The following is a 27,251-nucleotide window of genomic DNA, read 5'->3' as shown; positions in this document are numbered from 1 at the left end:
ATTATAAGCCCACACTTTTTCAGTGGTTTTATATAATTCCCATAAATTGGATATCACATATTTCTATGAGAATATCCTAAAGCTTTCCATTTTCATACCTAAATCTTGGTGTTTATAACTGAATGATTCAAGAATTGTTTGAATCATAGGGTTATAAATACATAGTCTTCGTGTATAATTGAGTATGTGTTGTTCATGTTACAAGATTAAGCAAGATTAGCAGGCTGTGCCTCTCATCCAAAGAATCAATGATATTTCATCAGAAAAAGAGAAAAAGGGGATGGATATGTGAATGTAGGTTATGGACTACTATGTATGAATGAAAGCACACATGAGCAATAATACACACACTGAATCCATGAAAATAAAAACATGGATAAGCAATGAACTGTCATCCTCTGAGGACAGGTCTTATGGTCTTTAGCTAAAGACACCAAAAACATCATATTGTGTAATTCATTCTGGACCTAAAAATTTAGAAAACATTCATGGAGTTAATACACTAAACTTTGATTAAAGCATGTTATGTTTTCAACTGATTTTCCCTTAAGGCGGGAGATTTCAGGTCCTATATTTGAATGCAAATAATAGAAGCCTCCTCTCCACCAGAAGCAATACAAGTTCCTTTCACGTTTCCCAGTTTCCTGGTTGTATTAAGTAATTACTGTACTGCCATGACCAAAATAAATGACAAAAATAACGTGGGACAGGAGTATTTCTTTTTGGCTCACAGTTTTAGAAGAGTCACAAACATTGTCAGTTGGTCCCAGGGACTTGGACAGGACATCATGATGTCAGCAGGGGCATATGACAGAAAACGGTTTTCCACTTAATGGCAAACCAAAAAGCAGAGAGCGAGACAAGTGGCCAGGGACTCTCAAGAAGGCATCCCCAAGTGACTCAGTTCTTCTAGCTAGGCTTCACCTCCTTGCTTCGACAGTCTTCCAAAATAGTACCACCAGGCGGGGAATAATCAGTTCAAATATGCCTGTAGCATGAACTTCATATTCAATGGATAACATGAATCAGACCTGTTACATGCCTAAACCCTCAGCTATCGTATTTGAGGTTTTGCTGTTTTGTTTTAGATTATTGAGCTAGGCTCCAAGGTTTGTAATGCTCCTTAGTGCTTAATTTAACAAAAAAAAATGTATTTTAATGTGTTTTCTCCCTCCTTTGTAAGTGGTAAGTGGCACTCTCCGCTCAGCTCTCACCTGTGTAATCCAAACACGGTCACCTAGCAAAGGAAAACTGAGCATCAGAAACTAACCTATACATTTTCAAATCCCCAAAACAGCTACCCTTCTATTCTTACGTTCTTTCCGACCTCCACAAAAGGAAGCCAAGTTCCACAATCTTCCCATCACTCCCAGAACCTGACAGAGCTCTGAACTGCTGTAGTCAGGGAGCTGAAACTTAAATATCCCCAAGTGCAACTACCAGAGAGTTCATGACTGACTAGGCTTTCAGGAAACACACATCTGAGTGGAAACTGTGTCTCTCACATTTTCAGTCTAGAAATCCTCTGCACATTGGAGCCCAGTGGACTCATCTAACATCTTCAAATACTTGGGAAATCATGCGGCCAAGGCAAATAATGAACTTCAAATTGAAAAGGTGAAGGATAAGGTTTAAAGATTCTATTCAAACACGAACACTCATTCCTCTCCAAAGAATTGTGTGAATTTTTAAAAATGCCTTTAAACATTTTCCTGTTGTTTCCCTACAGACTCAGAGGGCTGGGAAACAGACTCAAGCAGAGAACTTGTCATTCTTTCTCTGGGGTATCTTAGTGTGCTGTCGGACAATCTCAGTGTAAGAAAGGTGAGTTATCACACCAGCTAAGAGTTAGAGGGGATCGTAAAGGTCCTGTGAACTAAGGCAATGGGTATCTTCCATCTCCTTTCTCCAGCGGCACTGCCACACAGTTCCCAAATAATTAAAGAAGTGTTGGTGAATGCGCAAATTCCATCACTGCTAAAAGACTTCAGAGTTAGCAAGGTTCTCTAGGAATGGACAGCTGGGAGTGGTGTTGGAATCTTTCCAGGGGCCGGGCTTTCAGAAGCTGCTAGTGAATAGCAGGGAATGTTACCTCTTAGCAGATTAAAGGGAAGAAACATATTTACTAATTAAAAGAAAATTTGCTGTTTTTGAAGAGGTTTCAATTTCATATCTAGTGATATAATTTTGTTGAGTTTATGAGGAGGTTTTGTTTAGAATGAAAAAATATGACTTAATGTCAATTCACCCCACCCCAACACACACACACATACACAACTGGTTTTTTAAAGACTTATGGTTCTTATCTGTCCTGGGCATTGATATTTTGAAAGCAGAGATGGGGCCACTCTTCTAAAGAAAAACAGAAAATGAAAGTAGCAGGATTGGAAGACTTCTTGATGTTTACCACTGGTCTAAAAAGTTCCTAATTCCCTTGTGCCAGTCTTTATGGCTGACAATAACACAGTTGCCTTTAGCGACTCTACCATTAGCTTTTAAGAGGTATGCCTTTAGGGCAATCATCTCTCACAGCAGAGAAGACCACAGCAGCCATTATTCCTGCTCCAAGTCAACACTACAGAGTGGCATTTTATCAAAGAAGCCATCAGAGCATGCAGGTGGTCCTCCCAGTGGCACCAACTCTCCCTCCACTGTCACAAGGACACTACTCCCGATGCTAATTCTGGTTTAGAAATCATTTATCTTTCATGTAGAGGGATGTCGTTCCCTCTGAATGTAAAGTTCATAAATCTCTTTCAATATCACAGATACTTTTTTCTCTCTCTTGAAAGAAATGTTGGTTCTTTTCTGGCTTAATACACTCCCGGATGCAGGAGAGATAAAGAATAGAAAATTCTAGACACTTCAAGTTTAAGCGTGCCTTTATAAATCCAACAACAATTGCCTTCACAATAACAACATGGTTCTAGAAAAATTGGATTTTCTTTCTCAACAAGGCGTAATTTCTCAACTGCCCGTTTTGAATTTCAAAGCATATCCAAAAGCTCAATGATAGACCTTAAAAGCTCACCTGGAAATCCTCCCGTGTTTACTTACAGCGATATATATGTATAGTATTAAGTGTTGGTCAATGCTCAGACTCTAAGAACAGGTTTGTTAAAAAAAAAAAAATTAAATGAGGGACCCTGGGTTACCAGGTCAGAAACCTCTTTTTATTTCAAGAACACAGTGTGATTTTAAAATCGCAGAATAGCAAGGAAGATTCGTTTTTGTCCTTAGACAGTGAGCTTTTCTGTAAGAGCCTTGTCTTTGGGGGGTGGGTGGGGGAGGAAGAACAGGAGACGCAGTCTCAGCTGTGCTGACAGTTCTCTCTGCATGCACATTGACCTGCCGAGGGGGCGATCTAGTGCCAATCTGTAGCACAGGTGACCTGGCACTACTTCACATTAAAAGTATTCCTTGCAAGGAACCCTGAATTGGAGAACAAGGCATATGTTTCAATTTATGAAAGAAATGGTCTCACAAATTCCCAACAATAAACTCCATTTCGAGTCCAAAGGAACTCTGACAGATTAGCAACAGAAGAAGCACTACAGCGGAGACAGTAAGATTGGAAGAGCCAGAGACCCAGGGACACTTGCTGGGAAACTGTGGCGTCTCTATAGATCAGGGAAGCTGTATCCACAAAATTAAAGCGGTTGCCTAAACAAGAGCTGAAGAAGGACACCAATGACACCCCAGTGTGTGGGGGGGATACCACAAAACTCCACCCTTAGATGAAGAACCACAGGCAATTAATGATTGGGAAAATCAGCCTTTCCAAGACAGTGAGTCCCCCAACTGGTTGTCCAATTCCAAACAGTCATCCCTAATAACATGGACATATGAGCAACACTGGATGGGCTAAGCAGGTTATATTTTCATATTGTATATATACAGTTTTGTGTATGTATATGTGTTATATATAGTATATGAATTATATACATAGATATAATGTATATATGTAGTGATAATAAAGGAAAAGAGAGAAAAAATATTTTTTTTTTAAAGTTTATAAAAAGCCACCATCTGGTTTTGAGTCTCTGAGGCCCTAATATGAGGCCTGGTTGTCACTCAGCTATGGAATCTAGTGTCCCAGTAAGTAGCCCTGACACCTTTGCCTCCAACAAAGGTGGAGGTTTGGGTTACAGTGTCTCCTGAGCTAACCCATTGGGAGTGTTTATTACATGATCTTGTAAATGACATTCTTCCAAGTGCATGGGGGTCGTGGTGGGGAACAGGTTCTTAAAAAGCGAGTTCCTTTCCAGAGGAGCAGGGCTCTGTTTTCACACCCCTTTCTTCCTTATGGATACCCAACATACCTGAATGGTCGTCATGAGATTTTCCAAGTGGACAAGATGGATTGTCAGATAAAAAGCCTCTCAGAAACCAGTGCTTCACAAAAATACTCTGGATGCAAGCTGTACTATCAGAAGAAAAACAAAACCACCGAGAAACTAACACTTCCAGGCTTTTAAAAAGAAACACACACACCACACACACACAGAGAGAGAAGGAAAGAAAAAAAAATCCATCAGAAAAATTTACAGGATAGTTGTACATCCCCAGCCAAACTCACTGACGCTCATCTGATCATCACTTCAAAGGTTTTCCTTGATTTTAGAGAGAATACATACATTTAATAATGCATCTAAGCAGAATGCTGCTCCTTTCTGAATCAAAGAAATGTATGATGGATATCACATAGCCTATAGAGGGGCATGCTTTGAAAACTTTCACAATCAGAAAAAAACTCCGTAATGTGACAAATGCGTATAATTTACTAAAAAAAAAAAACACAACAGTATTCATGAAGGATACATGTATTTCTTATCAAAGCTGATTCAATCTAATTTAAATGTAGAGCAAATATTTAAGGGTTTCTTCTTTTCTCATATTATTTGAGTAAATTATTCCCATGGATTTCTTTTTAATCGTTTTCAGAGTTATCAAAAAATTACAAAGAGAAAAAATAATCTGTATTTTCAGTACCCACTACTTGCTGAGATTCATTTGATTCATGTCTGTGTTAATCAATACTGAAAGAAAAAGAAAGAAAAGAAAGAAAGAAAGAAAGGGAGGAAGGAAGGAAGAAGGGAAAGAAGGAAGAAGGGAGGGAGGGAAAAAAAGATAAAACTAAAAATTAAAAGAAAACCGGAAAAAAAGAAGCCTGGAATTGCATGTATGACGGCTCATAGTTTATTGATCAAAGGCACAGGAAGCATTCTGGGCCCAGAGCTGAGTTACAGATAAGGAAGCCAGATCCTCTGCTGTCACAAGGCATCTGGGTGTTCCACTTGTAGTTTTGTCATGGTGTGTTCAAGAATGTTTCAAATTCCTACCAAGAAAGGAGCTGGCTGTCCACTGTTGCTGGCTCTCCTGAGGGGCTGGCTCTCCACTCTCCTAATGGGCTGCCCGCCCCCCGACTGCTGTTGGCTCTCCTAAAGGGCTAACTATTTACTGTTGCAGGCTCTCCTTTGGCTTTACCGACATCCTTGGGCTTGCTACCTCACAGACCTCCATCCCAAAGCTGATGGGATGGTACTGCTGACTTCTGAGGAATCACAGACGGAAATTCCTCAGCATTCAGTGTTTTTTCCTCTGCACTACTTAATGTTCTTGGTTTACAGGTCCTGCATCTTGAGAAGACACCACCTTTTCTGTAGCTGTAGAATCCTAATGAACCCTGTGGAACTACTCAGCTAATGCAACTTAATCTGACAAATTCAATAATCCCTTCGACAATGTCTGAGGGCACAAGGAGTCATGCACACAATGGTGTGTTGCACTCAGTTCTGAAGAGCATAACAATGCCTCTAGTGACTGGGCTCCTGATCTAGTCACAAGGGGAGTATGGTGGGGATTTGGAAAACCTGGTCATAAATGTATGACTCAGTGATGCCAAGAACACAGAGGAATAAGTTCCTGGAGCTATGGAATGGAGACCACCATTTGTCCCCAAAATCAATCACTCCTTTCAATGCTAATAGAGCAGAAGTGGGCTCTACTTAATAACTACACTGCCAACAATATCATTAAAGACAGACCATTCTTTTTGCACTCGTCGTTCAGCTCTTTCTATTGTAAAGGAGAATTAAGTCCTACTTTTGCTCATTACACTCCCAAGTCTGTGACAGACACACAAGGCAAATAAGTTCCTGTCACTGTGTATAGATAGGCCTATTGGTGTGAGCACAGGGCAGTATCAATTCTCCCAAAGGAGGTAGGTGAAGACTCCCTAAAAGAACAGCTGTGGTTGAAGACGGATCCAGAAAAGAAGGGGAAGAGGAAGGGGAAAGAGGAGGAGGAGGAAGAGGAGGAGGAGGAAGAGGAGAAGAAGAAGGAGGAGGAGGAGGAGAAGGGAAGGGAAGGGAAGGGAAGGGAAGGGAGGGAGGGAGGGAGGGAGGGAGGGAGGGAGGGAGGAAGGAAGGAAGGAAGGAAGGAAGGAAGGAAGGAAGGAAGGAAGGAAGGAAGGAAGGAAGGAAGGACTAACTCAGTAAGAATTCTCCAGCCAGGGGAGATAACAGTCGCCATACATAGTGTCTGTGTGCAGAGCAGAGTGAATGAAGAAACACAGAGCCAGGAGTAGGGAACCATCGATTTCAAGGCACCCACTACAACCATTTACTTACATAACATTTTATAACCCCCTTCCATCAGTCCTTACAAAGAAGTTGCTAGAGGTCACAAGCTAAACAGGAGCTCGGGAAAGTAAAGTCATTTGCCTTTTAGGTGATCATGCTCAAAGTTCTCTAGTGATTTTCAGATTATCCCTGGCAATGGACTCTTCTTGCAAACGAAGATCTTGAGAACAAGCCACTAGACAAGTCAAGAGTGAACTCCGAGTTTTTAAAACCATCTTGGAAGGAGCGCCATCTGGGTAAGGCATCCAAGTGGCAGTGGATTTTGGAAGAGGAGAGACTGGAGATGCGGTCCCATTCAAAGGCAATCAGGAAGACTGGCTAAGCAGTCTTTCCATGTTAAACTGCAATTCGCCATTCCTCAAGTCCTACTATGGTACCATGGGAGCTCAGTGATGAAACCCAAAGATGCTTGTGTGATCTTCAGGCTTAAAAGCTTTAATGATAACCTTTTTTGTCACATGGAGGAAAAAGGATTGCTTCCTATTTTCCAGATACACTATCAAGTCCTCATGATCGTCTGGCATAGGGTATAGCTACTCAAGGACTGTCCCTGACTATTGCTACAGAAGACAGCTCTCACATTCTTCAGAGCACTGTGTTTGAAGAAAGTTCGTCACTGCTGGCACAATAACTCAAGGCTGACTGATGGCTGCCCTCCACCTAACTTTAGCAATGGGCATAGATTCCTAAGAGGAAATCAACTTCCACAGACACACAAGTCCTTACTCTTCTGGAAAAGAGCTCTGATCCCTGTCTCAAGGTTCATCTTCAGGGATGTTTAGCAGATAGGGACAGACTCCATGAGGAAAGCAATAATTTGGGGAGGTTAGAGTCAAAGAATAGAGAGATGGCCAACGCAGCATGCCAAGCCTGGTGCTGCCTAACACACTTCTCTGCTGTGGTTCTTCCATAACTCCGGACACTTGTGCCAAGACAGAGAAGACTATTGGTCAATTTCCCTCCCAAGCATCCGTGCAAGAAAAGAAAGATGCTAATGGTTTCACCAAAGATTAACTGATCAACAAAAGACCTAAAGCAGTTAACTTCCCCAGACTCAAAATCCAAGACCACTTTTAAATTGTGTGTGTGTGTGTGTGTGTGTACACTCATGCATGAACGTCTATGTGGAGGTCACAGGTGCCTTCTGCCATAACACCTTTTTAAAAGAGAGTCTCTCATTGAACCTGAAACACATGTAATTACCCAGGCCGGCCAATAAGCTCCAGGGATCCATTTATTTTCACTCAACTGACCCAGAACCTAGGTTGCAAGCACAGATAGCCAAGCTTGGCGTTTATAGGGATCCAAACTCAGTCATGTTTGCAACAGCCGACTTTACCAAATGAGCCATATCTCCAGCCTCACTTTGGGCTTTCAAATCTTAACTTCAGAGAGTACTAGGAACATAATAAGCCCTATTAAGTGCTTTGAAACTTCACTGTATAAATTAGGTTAATTTATGAATTTCAATATTTTAATATAATAAGTTTTTGGAAAACGAATAGACTGTATTAGGCTATTAAAGCGAATGTAAAATAAGTGTAGCTAATCACCTCTAATTGACAGTGCTCACACATGACTGACTTTCAATTTCTGTACATTAGCTTCATGTACTTCTGGTGGCTCTTCCCTGTGTCTTTTCCTGCAGGAAAATGAGAACAAGAATATGATGTTCCCTTAGAGTTCACCATCACATGAAGTAGAGCAAGCAGGGCTCCAAATGGAGATGCTCAGCCCAAGTTCATCAACACATTCCTTTTCCATTTTAATAACCTCAAATGAACTCATACTAAGTCTTCTGTTAGCTACACAAGCCTTTCTCTTTGAAATCATCTACTCTCCTTACAGTGTCCTAGAAAATCAATATTCTACTTAGAAATGCTTAAAGGGCTATTGGGTTAAAACCCATGTATCACAAAAACAATACATGAGCTAATAATAAATATTCGAATGCTTTAGAAACTACAGCCCTACTACATTGGAAAGAAGTGATGGGGTTGACAGTAGGAATGAATTAGTGACCAGTGTGAGTGTAGAACTGACCTTCAGATATGCTATTCTGTCATTTTATTGTGAAGGTATGGCCTGTGTGCCTGTTCCATTCTAACGATGTCATAACTACCACAGGGGCTAAAACAAAAAGACTTGCCAGTAACTTCTACTCACATTTTGTTGAAACTATGGCAGACCACACCACAGGTTATAGTAGTAGATTTAGTTGGGGAGGGAAACAGTACCAAGTCATCACAAACAAACAAACAAAACAAACCATGTATAAACACAGCTTTATTACATGACAGCAGTCGTGTATCTTTTACTGATACATGACATACATCAAACCCATCTTTGCTCCTACCCATCGGGGGAAAAAAATGCTCCAAAACACACTCCCAGGCTTAGTCTTATTCTATGGCTTCCTTGCTAACTACACCTTCCTGATGACTCACTTTTACGTCTCCATGATGAGTTTCTCATTTGTGTTCCAGACTCATCTGTCCAAACACCTATCCTCTTTTTCCTCTGCGCTGCTTCATCGGCATCTTACATGTAGTGTGTTCCAGAATGAACTCGTGAATAGAACTAGGAAGCCTTCTTCATCTCTGGCATGTACTGCCTTCCCTATATTTGTATCAAGACCATGGATTCTCCTCGAACACGGCGCTCTCCGTTATTGTCGCCTACTAGGGCTGCATCCAAAGCCCATCCCTTCTATCCTTTCCCTGCAGCACCCCGGCCACCATCAGTGTGGGAAGCTACTAACTCCTCCTGCATTTCTTCTTTTTTTTTCTTTTTCTCTGTGAAGCCTGACTGTCCCAGAACTCATTCTGTACACCAGACTGGCCTAGAACTCACAGAGATCCATTTGCCTCTGCCTCCCGAGTGCCGGGATTCACAGCATATGCCACCATCACCCAGGTCCCTCACGCATTTGATTCCCCTGCTCTTTTACAACAAAATTTCCAGAGTATGTGTATTAATTACTTATCTCATTGCTGTGACAATCCCTGACCAAAGCAACTTCTGGGTTTGCTTTAGCTCATGGATGGAGGGGCAGTAGGTGAAGGCAGGGAGGCCACAGCAGCAGAAGCAGCAGGAAGTCGCTAACACCACATTTGCAGAGAGGAAGTAGACAACAATGAATTTCTCCTGTTATACAGTTCGGAAAGGCAGCTCCCAGGATGGTGAGATCCCAGAATGACCCACATTCAGGGTGAGTCTTCCTACCTCAGCAACTCTCTACAGAGAGGCTCAGAGGTTGGCTTGCGAGGTGTTTTTTGTTTTGTTGTTTTATATTATCAAGTTGTCAATCAAGATTAGATATTACACACACCTTAAATCAATGCACGACATTTCTCCTTTATAAAAGCCTTATGCTGGCCTTAGAACCAAGCATTAGATGTCGCCACTGCCCTCGCAAGACTCCAGATGAGTCCTTGACTTCTTTGCACCGCTTTCTTTAGCTCATTCTGATCCAGGGTTTTCTCAAATAATAATAATAATAATAATAATAATAATAACAAAAATAAAACAAAATAAAAAACCCTCCTTTCTTTCTGAGCCCTCCTGTGCAGATCCCCCACTCCGCCTGCCTCCTATCTTCTCTAGACAGGTCGGTTTCTGTCCCAGTCTCAGAAGTGTTTCTAGGGAGTCCGTCTCTGGCCGACTTTGTGGCGGCCATCATACTCATCACATCATTATTTATGGTTTGTTATTCTTGCCTCTACTCCTGGACTGTATAAGCTCCCTGCCCATCAGATTTTGCAAGCACCACACACAGTCATGGCTTCAACCCCAGGAGCTCTGTCTGGGTCTCTGTTGCTCAAATGAATACTGGTGTAAGGTAGTTGTCTTGGGCATTTCTCATGGTTTCTGAAGAGTCATTAACTTCGGTCTACATGTCAGGTTTTTTCTTTCTTAATTCATGCCTGTCACCCACCTTACTGGAGGCCCATGATTAGGAGGAGAAAGGCCTGTGCTGACAGCATGTTTCCACACTTAAGTAGGGATGAAGGCCTTTGGAAAAGCCAACCGCAGCCCCACACTTCAGCTTTCACACTGTCAGGGTGTCAAGGCACACTCCTCAACCTACAACACAATTTCGCTCACAAACAAACGACAATGTCTTCAATTCAGGGGCGTCTCTGGGCTACTCTTGCTTGAAGGTCTTTATCAGCATGTCGCTCAGTTACATTTTGTCTAAGAACCTTGGGGTAGAGCTCAGTCCTATTTGGCAGGACAAGAAAACCACAGGCCGACGTGGACTTCCTCTAGATGCGTGGCTCCCTCTGAGGCTGGTCCCAGTGGTGAGGATGAAAAGCAGAAGAGTTTCTACTCTAGAAGATTCCAGGGTTGTTCCTCTGGAGACAGCCTGTGGTTCCCGTCTGGTTACAGAGCCTCCGTGGATGCCTACACAGTTCCGTGGCACTGGTCTTCAAGGACTTCAACAGTCTAAGACAACTGCCCTCTGACACTGTCTCTTCAGCAACTCTGCACTCTCAGCCGCACTGTCTGAAATATGACTCCCCGATATATCCTAACAATTCCTTCCTCGCTTCATTCGGGTCTCTGTTGCACATCAGACCTCACAGTGGTCTCCATTCAAAGGTTACAGGGTCCCCATCACAGTGCTTTCTGTCCTTAGACCGTGTTTTATTCCTCCCCTGTTATAATAAATTACATATGTGCTGTCTCGTTCAGCTGGAATAGAAGGGTCTTAGAGAACTTGGCTTCCTGCAGCATTTCCAGGGCATAGGAGAGTAGACGGTGAACACGCAGAATAAACAAGCGAAAGAAAGCAAGAGTGACCCTCTGATAGAAGCTGACAACCAAGCAGGGTTGAAACTTCAATTCCAAAGTTAGGGAGCATGTGAAGAACAGGGTGGTGGGGAGCTTTGTGGGGCTTCAAGGAGCTGCTAGATTGCTGTCCCCCATAGGGATCCAACGTACAGCCTGTAGAACAAAGATGAAGCGGGGGCTAGGCACGCAGGCTTGTGAATAGCAAGAGTCCCGGGGTCTGCCAAGCATGCCAGCTGCTGCCTCTCCTGTCAAACGAGCAGATCAGCCTCTGGCAGCCATGGCAGGGAATATCCGGAGTAATATCCGCAGAACAGCGGGTCTGCGCACAGGTGGCATTGCTACCTGGAGAAGGTTGCCCTGCACGGCCGTTTTCACGTATCTTCTGTAAGATGACTTTTAAGATCACTTAGCAGACTCCAGATGGCAGCAGCTGTGAATTAAGCCACATCTTCTGCCAGTACTCCTCCTTCTTAGACTTAGACTCAAGGAGTCCTGTGTGGCATCTTGTTCTAAGTCTCAGTCCTGCTGAAGACATGGTCTCACCTGGTGGTTCTTGAGACCTTGACCCTTTGATAGAAACCTCTTAATCTCCTAGCACAAGCTGAGTGAGAGACACTGAGTATTCTCTCAACAAATAGCAGGTACTGCCTAGGTCTATTTTAACACATCTCCTGAAAGACAGTGAGCTAAATATTCATTAAGAAACATCAGTGATTGTACTGTGCCCTCCTTTAACACTCGGATCTGCAGGTGTTAGCAGAGACATTTTAACTAAAGGTCAATTCTAGGATTGGGAGTCTCAGAGGATAAGTAATTTCCACAAGTTGAGGAAGAGATGACAGGACCATGTGATGCTAATGGAAACTTTTTTTACGTTTTATTTTCATTTATTTATCTTTGGGTTTTGCTGTTTGCTTGTTTGAGATATGGTTTCTCTGTGTATCTATGGCTAACCAGGAACTCATTATGTAGAACAGGTTGGTCTTGAACTCACAAAGATTCTCCTCTGCCTCCCAAGTATTGGGATTAAAGACATACAACACCACATTCAGTCCCTAAAACCTTTTTATAAATATGGATTTCCCAAGGTTTCTATTCATATAGATGTGAAGGAAAGTCCATGGAGTGTTGATTGTTTCTGTGTGTTACATTTTTATTTTCAATATTTTAATTTTTGACATTTCAATTGCACTTTCATGTTACTATGGAATTCAGGGTATAGTTAATGGATATACATTTTTTAAACAGTGGAAATGCTGTATCTTAAGTGTGAGTTCATATTCTACTATGATTTTTTTCTTACAGTATAAAATATTTTATATAGTTAGTTTGGCAAACATTTACAAAATGGGTATAATACACAGGCATCATGCTAGGCAAAGTTAAAAATATATGTTTCACAATATTAAAAGCTCTGTGGTATGTTGAACCATCCTTGCATCTCTGAAATGAAGCATACTTGGTAATGGTGAATGATCTTTTTGATGTGTTCTTGGACTTGGTTTGCCAGTATTTTATTGAGTACTTTTGTATCAATGTTCATCAGTGCATTTGATGGTTAATTCTCTTTCTTTGTTGGGTTTTTGTGTGGTTTGAGTATCAGGGTGGCTGTGGCCTCATAGAAAGAATTTTCTCGTGTTTTTTCTGTTTCTATTTTGCGGAATAATTTGAGAGTACTGTTGCTTACTCTTCTTTGAAAAGTCTGGTAGAATTCTGCACTAAAACCATCTGGCCCTGGGCTGGCTCGCTCGCTCTTTCTTCCTTCCTTCCTTCCTTCCTTCCTTCCTTCCTTTCTTTCTTTCTTTCTTTCTTTCTATTTTCCTTTCTTTCTATTTTTTTGTTGGTAGACTTTTAATGACTCCTCTAGTTCCTTAGGAATTATTGATTTTTTTATTTTTATTTTTTTTTACATTTTTCCAATTTTGTGGAGGGAACAAAGGAGGGAACAAAGAAGGGAACAAAGGAGGGAACAAAGGGAACTCTCCTCCACTGCTGTTTGGAGTGCAAACTTATATAGCCACTTTGCAAGTCAGTGTGGTTGCTCCTCAGAAAACTGGGAATCAATCTACCACAAGACCCAGCTATACTGATCTTGGGCATATGCCCAAAGGATGCTCAATCATACCACAAGAACACTTGCCCAGCTATGCTCATAGCAGCTTTATTTGTAATACCTAGAACCTGGAAACAACTTAGATGTCTCTTAACTGAAGAATGGCTAAAGAAAATGTGGTACATTTACTCAGCTGTTAAAAACAAGGACACTACGAAATTAGAAGGCAAATAAATGGAACTAGAAAAAATATCATCCAGAGTGAGGTAACCCAGCAGATAAAGACAAATATGGTATATACTCACTCATAAGTGGGCATTAGCTGTAAAATAAATGATAACTATGCTATGATCCACAGACCTAGAGAGACTAGGTATCATGGAGAGTTCATAGTGGTATGCCCAGATCTCCCTTAGAAGAGGAAACAGATTTTGTGAGAGGACTGAGAGAGGGTGGGGATGGGAACATGAGCAATCGGGGTGGGAGCATGGCATGGAGGGGGGATGTATGGGGAGACTGCTGGAGTGGGGGTGCATTTGGGGGTCAGGGAGAAGCCTGGAACAGGGGAATCTCCCAAGTCTATGAAAAGGACCCTAGCTCAGACTCCAAGCAACAAAGGATAAATACACTGAACTGGTTGTCGCCTATGACCAGACTGGTGCTTGGCCCAGTTGTCATCGGAGAGGCATTATCCAGCAACTTATGGAGTCAGATGCAGAGACCCACAACCAAACCTTAGACAGAGATCAGAAATCCTGTGGATGAAGAGGAAGGAGTGTAGGAGCCAGAGGGGTCAAGGACACTGCAGGAAGACTCACACAATCAACTAACTTCGGCTCACAGAGACTGAACTGACAACAAGGGAGCCTGCATGAGATTGTCCTAAGCACTTTGCATATATGTTAAAGTGGTGTAGCTTGGTCCTCTTATGGAACTCCTAACAGTGAGAATAAGGGTTGTCAATAACTCTTTTACGGACTTTTGGGACCTTCCTCCTTACACGGGGTCGCCTTGCCCATGACGAGGTGCTTAGTCTTACTGCAACTTGATATGCCATGTTTTATTGCTACTCACAGGAGACTTGCCCTTTCCTGGATGGGATGGAAGAGGAGAAGACGGAGGTGTGGAGGAGTGAATGGGGTAGAGGGACTGAGAAGAGAGGATGCGGGAAGGCTGTGGCTGGGATGTAAAATAAATAGATGAACAAAAAAAGCTCTGTGGTAGACTCCAAAGATAGTACATTCTACTGAAGCTTTATTTACATATATATCAAATATGCATACCTATTCACTTATGCTAATTTATACATTCTGTCTATACTTAACTTGGAAGGTGAACATTGCATAGCTAATGTCTCCAGCCACAGAGTGAGGCACACCTCTTCTTAAACATAACTAGTGATTATAGAGAAATCTCATAGAGAAATCTCCCAAATAATCGCTGCTTTCGCTCCTGCCCCAATAGTCATGATCACAGTGAGGTGCCATCTTATATTCTTTCCCTCGATTCCTGTGCTCCATTGCTCCACAATCACAACCCAAAGCACACCCGTACACTGGCGTCCCCGTGATCTTCTATAAAATCTCTGCCACTCTTCTCAGACACAGGGGTGGGCCTCTCGTTGTCTCTCAGGTCTCCACTCAGATGCCCCAGCTGCCTGTCCCGACCATGATCTTGTGAGATTACAACTTTCCTCTAGCCCGTCCGACTGCTTGAGTCTGCTTTGCCTCTTTGTGACTGCTGCTGCTTCCTCCACGTCCAAGAGAAGTTCAGTCACCACTTTCATTTTGTTCGCTCCCTTCCCCATCTGCAGGTGCCAGCAGACACTATTGATTGACTCACTTATTAATTAATGAACTTCCTGTTCAGTTCATACTTGCTGCTTTATGTATGCTATCAGAACCTTCACATCTTATCACTAAAGGAATAATAAATATATAGGACATACCTTTCTACACAGACTCCTGTATCAATAGCATATAAGAAGATATCTCAAGCTGGGATAAAAAAAACACTTGCTATCCAAGGATGAGAGCCTGACCTTGATTTCCAGAACCCTGTGCACAGTGGTTCACAGAATACTGGGCACAGTGGTGCATGCATGCTTGTAATCCCAATTCTGTAGAGGTGGAGCCAGGTAGATTCTTCGTGCTGACTGACCCTGTGGCCTAGTTATATCAGTAAACTGATAATAATGTTGAGGAAGACACCCAAGGCTGATTTCTGGCTTAATGGGTACACTTGTGGAACATGTAAACATATAAACACACATAAACACAGTAAGATGACTCACACGCGACAAAATGACACCTACTGAATAACATTCTCTAGGCAATTATTTCTTAAATAGACATAAATGATTTTGTCAAAAATTGATTGAAGTGTATAAGACAGTTATGATATTTTCCTTTGTACGAAAGCTAAACTAATTTTTCTTTCAGTTGCAGATTATTTTATGGGAAAATGGGAACTGTTGGTAAGATGAAATTGACATTTAAAGCCCACCTCAGAGTGATGGACATAGAAAGCTTAATAGTTCTCATGAATAGTCTTACGCAGTGTATCAAAAGAACAAAAAATGTCTATGGGGGTTTAAGTATATTCCAAATCACCTCTTCTTATGATAAAACCCAAAATTCACGTCTTAAAAGTCAATGCTATATCATGGTTGGTTTTTCTTTGGAAATGTACAGAATTAGAATCTTCAAAACTCAGCCTCATTATTTGTTTTTTTCTTGGGGGAAGTCAGTGAGTAGAAACAGTTATCAGGGAAATCCTAGTGTCTTCACATCCTTTCTCCCAGGACAGTCTTCCCCCAGTCATGTGCAGGGCACTCAATCAGGAATGAAAAACACCGGCCTGCTCTCTCTTGGTCCCAGCTTTGTGAAACTGTGTGGTCATAAGCACATAACGCAGGGTCTCCTGGTTAGCTTTAACTGTAGTAGCTTGGCACAGCCTAGAATCATCTGAGAAGAGAGCTTAAGTTGAGAAATTGTATGTCTGTGGGGATTTATTTGTTAATAAGTTAGAGGATCAAGCTCATTGGTCATCGTCATTGGGCCAGCCTTGCTGTGGTCATCACCATTCCCTGGGCAGATAGTCCTGACCTATATAAGAAAGCTAGCTAGCTAAGCATGAGTCTGAGTGAGTCAGTTAGCAAGCAGCATTCACCACAGTTTCTACTGTGTCTCCTTAGCTGCGAAGTCCTTGGTCAGTGGTAATGCAGTGTGGAACAGGAAGCTGGTTTGGCTCCAAGTTCCTGCTTGCATTCCTACCCTGATGTCCTTCCGTGATGGATTGCACCCTGTAAGTGGAAATAAATCCTTCCCTTCTCTAAGCTACCTTCAGTCAGGGTGTTTTATCACAGCAACAGAAAGGAAGCTAGCACATAGGGCATGGTCAGAAAAGCACATTGTCCTGGAACACAACACCAAGGTTACAGATGCAGGTTCAGGTAGTGGAACCCTCAGCCTCTATCCCCTTTATCACAAAGAAGGTGAGACTACTTACTTTCAAAAATTCATTTTCCCACTCATGCATTCCTAACTGCTTGGTCAGTAACACTTGTAACATTTTTAGTACAGTGAGTGTCTCAACACAATATTTGATAAATCTATATTCTAAAAGAGCATATTTGGTAATAAAAGAAAGAAATCTACAATTGACATACGCTAGCAGAAAACTTGAAACCAAGGGTTCTTTTGTCTAAAAACAGTGAACGAGGGGCTGGAGAAGTGGTGATGAGCACTAGCTGATCTTGCAGGGGACTCAGACTCAGTTTCCAGCACCCATGTGGTGGCTCACAACTGTCCGCAACTCCATTTCCAGGGGATCTAATCCAGTGCCCTCTTCTAGCCTCCTCGGGTACTGCATATGTGTAGTATACAGACAAATACAGACGCAGGCAAACATCCATATATTTATATTATATGCATATATAATATATACATATATATATAATATACACATACAAGCAGTTGTGTGCATGCACACACACAGATCATTAAAACACAAACAAAAATCAATCAGGCAGGGAGGGCATGGTGAAAGGAGTGTCCCTCCTACATCAATCACAGCTTCACTTTCTATGATAATCAGTTAAATATTAAATATCAAGAGTCTTATAAATGTACAGCCTTTCTTGGAATTATTCCTCCACATATTTTACTTAAATAAATAGTCTACTAAAAGTATTTTTAGATTTATTAATGTACATAGGTATGTGCATGTGTAAGTGTGTGCATGTGTGCATGTGCTTGTGCGTGTTAGTACCAACAAGATGGCTCAGAGACTAAAAGTACTTGTGCTTAAACATGAGGTCCTGAGTTTGATCTCTGGCTATCATAAAGAGGCAGGAAAGAATTTACTCTAATGTTGTCCCCTAATCTCCATATGAAAACCATGACATTCATGTTCAGACACATATAATGGGGAGAGAGAGAGAGAGAGAGAGAGAGAGAGAGAGAGAGAGAGAGAGAGAGGCAGAGACAGAGACAGAATGAGAGAGAATTTATATCTAATAGAATGCACACTAATGCGTAATATTCCTTTAAAACAAAGGAAATAGCCAAGTCGGATGACTCACACCTTTAATCCCTAAACTTGGGAAGCAAAGGCAGGTGGACCTCTTGTCTACATAGTGAGTTCCAGGCCAGCCAGGGTCACAGATATTAGACCCTGTCTCAAAGAGAAAAACAAATTATCCTGCTAGAACAAAGTTTTCACCGAAGTACTATTTATAATGCCAAATGTTTGGAAATAGCCTTGAGGTCCATGTTTAAGGGTATGGTTAATAAACCATGACATACACCATGTAACCTAATATTACATGGACATTATTAAAGTTGCCCAGAATTTGGAAAGTATTTAACACATAAGGCTTAGCAAACAGTGCAGGTTGTAATATTAAGTATGGAAAAAAAACTCATTAAAATGAGGAGACGAAAATGCCAAATGTTACAGGTTCCTTTGGGTTACAGGATTATAGTTAAGATTTCTCCATAGATTTTTAATCCTTAATATGTTTCCAAAATTTTAATTAAGAGTATGCTTTACTTTGCAATTAAAAGCAAAAATAATTCCTCAGAAGTATCCATCATGCTATAAATATGTGCACATATATATTTTCTGGGCCCATCTGACTCTTATTACTAATGAAGGCAAAATGTGTCTCTCTGACACTAAAAGTCTGCCTAGATGGAGGACTGAGGGTTTTTTTAATTCATGCCACATCTCAGCCTAAAGATGCTGAATTTTAAAAAGGAAATGTCTTCTTTTCAGCACCCCTGGAATTAGTTTTACTTGGGTTTCATAAAATTCCAATATTCTTCTCACTCACAGCTTTAGTTTATTGTGTTGCAATCGTTGCTTATGCGACTCTCTTACGATGCTATGGGACTTCGTCCCTTACCTCAAGAACCTCTTAATCCAATGGGAGAAAAACATGAACATTGTCTGACCTGAGTAATGACAAAATATCCCCTGATCATTCAATATTGAATGATTGTTACTGTGTGTGTATGTGTGTGTGTGTGCGTGCGCGCGCGTGTGTGTGTGTGTGTGTGTGTATCTAGGCCAGAGGCTGATATCAAGCGTCAATTGTTTTCGATTTCCTTCCATATTATTTTTTGAAACAAGGGCTCTCGCTGAACCAAGAGGTCACCAATTCGGTCCACCTGGCTGGCCATAGCAAGCCTCTGGGATCCTTCCGTCCCCATGCTGAGACTGCAGGCATGATGGGGATACAAACTCATGTGAATCACATTTCACTGACTGAGCCACCTCCTCCATCCCAAACACTGCTCTCTCTCATCTCCAGGGTTCGCTTCTTTAGCCCGGCCTCCTTCCAGATGAGCTTTATGGAGACACAGAGGCACGGCGTTACCCCCACCTCAATCTCCATTCCCGAATCACGGAATGCCTGAACAGCGGCCAAAACCGTTCAGTGATGCCCAACTCTCCTACTGAGACACCTCACATTCCCCTGTGCACATTCTCCCTCTTTTTAATGAGCGGTAAATAATTTGTTCAACCCCGGGGAAGTTCCTGGTGATTTCTGGCTGCAGAGCACCGAATGCCCTCTTTCTCCTCCTGCTGCTCTTTTTTCTCCCCTGCTCATGCACAGTCCCACACTTCCCTCCTGCTGGAAGCCTCCGGTGTCTGACCTGCATCTCAGATGTCCTATTCCTTTCTGTCACAGCATTTATGCCCAGCTGTTGCAACTGTGGATTTCATAACACTAGCCAGCCCTGCGCTCTCCGTTACTCTGAAAAATTCCTTGAGCTTCACTTTCTGAAATAGATTATGAGATTTGCTTTCATATATCTCATTGCTTTTCTTACACACATGTGTGCACACACAGTGAATTGCACATACATCTAAATCAATAAAACTTTTGCGTTTGTTGCAGAATAACATTATGCCATTCATATTTCATAGTACAGTCTTTCAAGCAGGACCTTTGGTGATACTATATAGTTAGAAGGTTCCACGTATCTACTATACTCAGCATGTGGTTGGTTGCTTTCTCTCTCTCCGTCTCTTTCTCTGTGTCTATTTCTTACTTTCCATCTTTCTAGGCAAAACATCTATATGTCTGAAGGTAACCCCAGATCATGCAGACCATGGCCATTGGCAGAGGTTTCCTTCTCTGTAACTGAAGGCAGTGACTAAAACTAACCTCTCAGGCATCTAACTTGCTGGTGTGTTTGCCCTACAGGGTGATAGGAACAGGGAACGTCCTTCTAGATATTTGCGTTTTGAAAAAAGCCAAACTCGGCCCTGCTGGACAACTCTTTACATGGTTTGCTCTGATCTCATCCTCACGAGTCTTAAAGGTCAGCTCTTTCGTAACCAGATGTCCACAGGACTCCCCACTTCTCACTCAGACTTGAAGTTGACCTTGCCCTGCGAGGACCAGAGTGACTCCCTAGTGAATTCCAGATTCTGACAGATCTGGGATTCCGTGCCAGTTCCTTCAGATTCTTGTCTGGCTCCAGGAGTTCAGGCAAACAATATTAACCTCTCTGACCCTCATACCGTTGCTCTAAAAGGGAGGTAGATCGTACTTACACTTCCAGAACTGGAGTGAAGCTTTAGTGAGATCATCTATATCTAAGGTGCATAGCAAACACATTGCAAATGTCAGCTTCTCTTTGCACATAATGGCTGACAACTAATAGACTCCCCCTCTCTCTGAGGAGATCCCCATTCCATATTCTATTGATTTGCCTTGGGAAGATTTTTAAAGTGGAGCCATATGGTCAAGTTGCTGTTCTCAGATCAACAATCAAACAGTAGCTGTTCCATTGATCTGCCCACCTGTTCACTCTTCCGGTCCTGGCCCCATCCCTGACTCTTGCTATTATGCCAAGTCCCATACCAAGAATCTGTGCATGCGAATACTTGGCGGGAGCCTCATCATGGCACCTGTCTGACAGGACTGTGAGCAGGCACACTTGGCAACTGAATGACACTGATGTCTGGCACTCAGATTGCATATTAGAAAGTCTACCAAGCCTGCCATTCCATTTGGCCTATTACAATGTATCGTGACATTGGCCTTGAGCATTGATATTGCAGAGACTGCGGCCATTAGGGCTTACCACTTAGTGCTCACAAAATTTTAACGTGGTTATTTGCCTCCCCCAGCTTTTGGTTTCCTCACTCTAGAAGGCTTTTCCGAAGCTTAAATAATGTAATGACTTAAAGCATGCTCATAGCAGTTTAGGGCCGAGGGAGGTGGGTCTGTTGGTAAAGTGCTTGCTGTCATTTACGAGCACGAGAATTTGGATCTCCAGCACCCCTATAAAAATCCGGGTGTCGCAGCATAGATCTGGGGCCCATGCTAGGATCAGGAAAGAGAAGAGAGACAGGCAGATTTTTGAAGTTCCCTGGCCAGTCAATCTAACCAACTTGTGAATACAGATTTAATGAGAGACTCTGTCTCAAATATTAAGCTAGAGAAGGTAACCAAGGAAGAAAACCCGATGTCCACCTCTGACCTCCACACACTTGCACACGTGCACACCACCAGACTTGCCTATGTGCAGAAGAACACATTACTGTGTAAGTGAGAACAATTATATATGGTAACAAGTGCATTGTTTTTTATCTGGAGCATCATTTGCTTTGTGGACCACTTCTCTATGGTCTTCAGAGAACTGTCAGTCAAGAAGCAACCCTCGCCTTCTCATCTGACTGCTACCAAAAACCACACATAGGAAGAGCCTGGCACAGATTCTATCCCGGCCTGCCACGGAGCACTCTTTACCATACGTAGGGACTGATGCTGTGGCCACTGAAGCCTAGCACCTCAGAATCCTTCCAAAACAGTATAAAAGGGACTTGAAAGAAATGGGATCTCTCTTTCTTACAGATCTTAACTCGAAAGTATAGCTTTGGAGCTAATAAAAGTGATTTTCTCTTCACAAAGAAAGACCTTGGGATAAAACTGATCCAGAGAGAAATGGGGGTAAGAAATAAGGAGAGGAAGAATCTAGACAAAGTTATCTGCATCTCGGGTTCCACTAGCAACTGAAGCAAGTTCCACTTTTAGACTTTCCGTTCACACCAGCCAGCAAATTCTTTTTGGCCTAATCTAGTTACATGTGCATATAATCAAATGAATCCTTGACCAACTCACAGAAATCCCAAAAGGAGTGATCGGCAGAGGGAACGGACCATCCTCTGCAGCATGATGTTCAGAAGGAGATGGTAGCAGATACAACAGGAAGAGATCTGCAGCCCCCCCATCTTCCTACCGTGCTACACGCTACACTCCTGGGTTTTTGTTTTGTTTTAGTTTTTCTGTGTAATTCCTTTCTGGTGATAAAGTTTTCAAAGAATGACTTGTTCCTACACATCCTACCACCAACAGTGCCTTGGTTCAAAGATCCTCGGCTTTATACAGTTTGTAGGAATTTCTTTCTTTCTTTCTTTCTTTTTTTTTTACAGTGCACTGGGAGTCCTTGGAATAGTCTCATCAAGGACTCAGTGATAAGTAAATCCCCATTGAAGAAAGGGGAAAGGGGGGCTAAGGTAGGGAGAAAGCATTAAACAGGAGCCACCAGACTAAACACCATTGGTCAAAATCCAAGGCATCCCAGATGTTCTGAAACTCATAATTACACATTTTTGTCTTCTAGAATATAAATGGTTTTCCCCCAAAAAAATTCAGGCCTCCACTAAAGTCAGACAACAGGCTTACCTCTCGCTTCCCCTTTACTCAGAATTTCCAAGGCATGCTTTGCTTCTCTTCTATCGCCAGCAGTTCTGCGGAGAGGCAATCGAGTGCACTTGGCTAGCATGTTTTGTAGCACCAGCCTGGCCTCCATCACCTTTCTGCTCTAATTACCTCTGGAGGTTGTTAGGAAAAATCAATTGCTATTATTTGTGAAAACTCATGGAAAACCATCAAAGCGAAAGTTGGTGTTTGCACTTTGATTTTCCTGTCAACTGGGATCACCATGATGGAGCACATGCCCCAGGCTAGATTGCTTTCATTTCCAGCTGTCAGGCATTACCCTTCCCCCACACCCACGAAACTTATATCCCGGCCTTCTCCAGCCCTAACACGACAAGCCACACACCCTCACATTCAGATTTTTTCCATATCCTTAATTCCACCAGAGTTCATCCAGTAGCATTATTTAAGAGAATGTGAAGGTCTCCAATCTGAGGTCACTCCGCAGATGAGGACAACAGGAACTGGAAAGGCCAAACAACGTGTCCGATGCTACATAATCAGTAGCAAAGTCAAGACGACAGCTCCCCAAGCAGTGCTCCCCAAGCAGTGCTCCCCAAGCAGTGCTCCCCAAGCAGTGCTCTCCAAGCAGTGCCAGTTGGGATCTGCTTGAACTGCTCTGGAGTCTGCACCAGACTCCTGGTGTCCACAGACACCACAACACTTGATGTGCTTCAAAGCCTGGGCTGTGTTTACCAGTCTTCTCACCAGCCTAGCTCCTGTCAGGTGTCCTCTGAGGCATGACCTCTCACCAAGTGCTCATTGGTGTTCTGAGCATCTGGGTACGTATCAGACACTAGCAGACAGCGCCCACCTGTAGTCCAGGGACAAGCAGATAAACTTGCTACAACTGCAAGTCTCCTATTCCTGGATAGCATCAAGGATTCATCCCATCTCAGGTTCATTTTCCTTCCCCTTACACAAGTTCTTTTTCCAAATATACTGCTCTTGATAACTACAGTCTATGCCGTCTCCTATTTAGGGAGAGAAACACTACAAGAAATATATTTTTAAAACACCTCATATTTTAAATTCTACATTCTGGGATGATAAACAATGTAAGAACTTTTGACTTCCTGAGAACACTTCCTTTTTTAAATCTCATTTTTAAAAAGAAATGCAAAAAGTGACATTTGCTTGTTTTTTTTCTTATCTCCATAGGCAACACATGAGTTTCTTTTTCCTTTTTTTTTATTGAGTTTGGGTGAGAATTAGTTTAGCCAATCATTTCAGATTCTCTTCTCCCAACGTCAGTTGTCTTTCTATGTGCAATGAACCATTGTCAAAATCTGGAAAGTGTGAAAGTCCAAATGTAGCAATCCAACTCTTGGCACATTCAAAGGCATTTCTAAAAGATTGCACTACCATAAAAGGGACAAAGACAGCAATCCCTCCTCACCAGGGGCTCCTGAAGATCCAGTTCTTTCCGGTTCTAAGTGTCATACAGATACTTTGTATTTACCTAGGCAAGCCTCAGAAGCAACAGGTTAAGTTACTCTGTGCCAGTCCCCTGGAACTAACATTCAGAGCCTTCCTTTCCACTGATCTCTTACTGAAGGCTTTCCCAGCCTAGCTGCAAAGATAATTATGGCCCTGGCTATAAATTATCTCATAATTAGGAGATATCTGGTAGGGTTGTTAAAGAAAAGTTATAAACACCCCAGTATTCATTTTTAAAATTCAAAATACAACATTAAGTTGTTAAAGCATGGGGGGGGCAGTTTTCACTTAATTGGAAGCACTGGTTTTTCTTTCAGAAGACTGCCTGTTCCTCACTTAAGCAGTCTGAAAGGCAGGGAACTAGGAACAGATGCTTCAGTGTGGGGGACCAGCAGCGTGGAAATTAAGTGAGCCTTCGAAAGTTTCAAGATACATTCTCCTTTTCAGCAGAATGATAAAATGCCCTAGTAGCAACAATCAAGTCAGAAAAGAAAGGTCATTTTATGTGTTTTCCTCATGCAGCAAATGGTACACCATTAAAGGAATCAGCTCTTGTGCCGATGGGTAACATCTATGAACAACAACAAAAAACTTGAAACTTGGTTTGACTACAAAGGGAAATTGTTCAATACAAACTGCATTTTCCGTTTCCTGAAATGGTTTCTGCTGTCAACCACTGAAGGTCGTCAGAAGAAAAGATGGTAAGAAGGTAAGCCAGACTAAGATGTACAGGGACCGAACCCCATGACTCAAATATATCTGCCTATCAGACCAATGAGCACAGGAACTGATCGAAGCTACTTAATTGTACCTAGGTATCTTCCTTTCTCTCTAACACTATCAATGCTTAGCAGTGAACAAAGAGTCGCTTCTTAACACACACACACACAACACACACGCATACTCACACTCAGGCACACACATATATACTCTTCAATTTTTTTAAGCAGCAAACACAGAATGCCTGCGCCTTCATAACGCACAGTGTTGGTGTGAACAATCAATTATTGCAAAACAATCTATGAAGCAAACCTTGTGAGTTCTTTCACTTAAGGCAGACTCTGTTGGGAGAAAAGTCGTGCTGAATCCTACAGATAATTGTCTCTCCTCTTCGTTTTTCTTACGTAGACAAGACCACACTGAAATACTGTTCTAAGAACCCCTGCCCACACTTTGCTCCTCCATAGATTTACGCCGTAGACATCCTCACAAAGAATGCTGACTCTGGAACCTAGACAAAGGAGGGTGTAGCTGGGAGAAAACACCGGAGCCAGGCGCTCGCAGACTGCTCATAGGCTGCCCCGCACCACCTCTCCTGTGCTCCAGGGACCAAGAAGTCTGGAACTGATGGCAGACTTGGTTCATTCCCCAAACTTTGGGAGTCACTGTTTCCCCTAACTCTGCAGGCTAAAGCGGAGAGGACAGTGGGCTACAGAAGCCCAGAATATCGCTGCAGGGTTCGCCCACCCGCCTCTGTAAGTCCCTCAGCGCCCTGGTGGTCCCCTCACCTGTCCTGAGCGCCGTGTCTCGGGGCTTCGGTGGCCTCTCGGGGTTCTTTGCTCCAGCAGCTGTCGCGACGGTGTGCGCCTCCGGGGACCAGCGTGGGAGGCGGCGGGGTCGGGGGCGTCAGGCGGAATCTGGGCAACCGCGGGCAGCCCAGGTCTCACACCCCATCCTCGCGGGGCTCAGGCTGAGGACGCCGTGCGGTCACCGCGGGAGGATGAGTCAGGCCGGGGTGCGGGCGCCCTGACTCGCGCATCTGGGGGACGCGGCCGCCGCCATCGAACGCCGGGAGACTCAACACCCCTGCCCTCCCACAGTACCGGTGGGACACGGTTAGCGAGACCAGGACAAGACGATCGCAACTAAGGCGTCTCCGCTGCTGCCCAGAAAGACAAAAGGAACACGGGGCTCGAGGGAAAGTTTGGGGATCGGTTTCTGACGGATTCCAGCTCCTAAGCTCTCCCCCACTCCCAAGAGGAGGATCGGGGGCGAGGGCGGGGACGGGCTTCCCGGAGCGTCGCCGCCAGCCGGGGACCCAGACGGAGCCAATCGCACCGCCGCCCACGACCCGTGGGAACTCCGCCGGTCCTGCAGCCCCACGGTGCCTGGCGCTGCTTGCAGGATCCGCCCCTCTCCTCCCGGACCCCAACACAGCCGCCCCCCTCCGTAGCTGCAAAGTTGTACTTCTAGAACCAGGATGGCGCTCACACAAAACCCATCTCGGGAACAAAGTATCGTTATCCAGAGCTCCGCTTAAGCTGAAGGCTGGCGGGCGGAAGCGGACACACCCACTCGCCTCTCACCCCCGCGGGAACCGGAGCCGGAGATTCCCCACCTCTCCAGTCCCAATAAGAACCGGGGGTCTCCGACCCACTCCGTGATTTCTGGAAGCAGAAGCCATAGGACCCTCGGCCCCACGCCCCTAGGATGCTTTCTTATCAGAGGCAACCTGGGTGGGTCGGGGTCCCCCTGGCGGCTGCAAAAGTGCTGTGCTAACAGAATCAGTCTTAAGACACCCCCCCCCCCTCGCTGGGATATTACAGGCCCTGAGCCCCAAGGGGATAAAACTACTTTAGGATCCTGGGAAGTTAGATCCGATGGAGCGGACTAGTTGGGGAGGGTTGGGGGAGGGACACAGGGCCGAAATGCATCCTAAGAATTAGAATGACTGAGTCTGAGATTCAGCTCCAGATTTCAAATCTAAGTAAGACTTCGAGTTACCCAAAATTATCAGTGAGTAGAAACCGTGTTTTATCCATAGAGTAAATTAATAGTTACCTTGCAATTCTGCAAGAGACCAAAGCGATGACTCTGGCTGAAGGTCAATTCAGGAAATAAGAGTTTCATACTCCAGCTACCGCATTGGAGCACACCAACCTTAGCTAGGCTATGGTTTTGTAAACCAGTGAGTTCCTTGCATGTTTTTAACTCATAGGCAAGAGGCAAATATTCTGCTGTGCTATGTAGCTATGGCAATGAGTCATCTACTGATCTCCTTTCTTAGCATTCCATGCCAAAGGAAAAAAAAAAATCTACATTCAAAAATAAATGAATGTAACGCAACTCCTAG

The 27,251-nt window shown here is 43.3% G+C and overlaps 1 protein-coding gene across 1 annotated transcript in view; it reads right to left on the bottom strand.

The window, feature by feature from the left end:
* Tmem200a (transmembrane protein 200A) overlaps nt 1-26,606 on the bottom strand; it is an 87,324-nt gene extending 60,718 nt beyond the window's left edge. The window contains exon 1 of the mRNA XM_048425376.3: nt 25,687-26,606. The gene's annotated coding sequence lies outside the window, so the exon portion shown is untranslated. The remainder of the gene's footprint in view (nt 1-25,686) is intronic.
* Nucleotides 26,607-27,251: the final 645 nt, after the last annotated feature.

Source organism: Myodes glareolus, chromosome 1 (assembly GCF_982192425.1).
Source record: "Myodes glareolus chromosome 1, mMyoGla1.1, whole genome shotgun sequence".
Lineage (NCBI taxonomy): Eukaryota > Metazoa > Chordata > Mammalia > Rodentia > Cricetidae > Myodes > Myodes glareolus.
The sequence above is the reverse complement of the archived record's forward strand: the minus strand, read 5'-3'. Positions and strand labels throughout refer to the sequence as shown.